We start from the raw sequence: 757 nt of genomic DNA, 5'->3' as shown, positions 1-757 counted from the left end.
TTAATGTGATATAATATTCTCATGATTATGCAAGTAGCTATATGAATTCTCAAGGTTTAACTTCAATGTGTGATTAATACTGCCCAAATATTTCTTCATTAAGTGAATTATATATGTAATTTTGACTAGCATTCAGTTTCCCTCCTTCTAGTGCTTTCCTACTGCTCAATTGACACAGTATATTTTATCTTTTAAAATAATCTGTGCAAATAGGCTTTAGCCTTTGCGTTGATTAAATTTTTACTTATAAATTATTTTTAAAGTCTTGCCACTACTTTGTTGAAATGACACCGGAACGTGTATTTTAATCTCTGATTTGCTGTGAGTCTCACTAAGACGTGTATCACTGATGTGAAAAAACTTGATCCTCTCGTGATGGTTTTACTTTTGACCCAATTTTCAATACCTTGTTTTACACAAGGAAGTTCAGTTGCATTACCTGTTACAACAGTGGCCTTATTTTAGAACTGAATAGTAAATGAGTTGCTTTATTGCCGTGTTGTCTGGAAGACTTGGCCTGCTACCTTTGTCTTACTGTTTAGCGATTTATATATGAGGTAGCAATGTGACTATCAGCAGAGAGAGGTTTCGAGTTTTATCATGGGGAATAAATCGCGGCTCTTTGGATTATCTTGCATCCTTCTTGCTTATTATACTTATATGCCCTTTCCAGAAAACCTTGAAGAACCCTGGAAAGTGAGACTCATAGACTTTCTTACGAAAATAGCAACGTTTACGGTAATATACTTTTCCTGGG

This window comes from Alexandromys fortis, unplaced genomic scaffold, assembly GCF_014885135.2.
Source record: "Alexandromys fortis isolate MF-2015 unplaced genomic scaffold, M_Fortis_MF-2015_v1.1 scaffold_172, whole genome shotgun sequence".
NCBI lineage: Eukaryota > Metazoa > Chordata > Mammalia > Rodentia > Cricetidae > Alexandromys > Alexandromys fortis.
Note: the sequence above shows the minus strand (reverse complement) of the source record.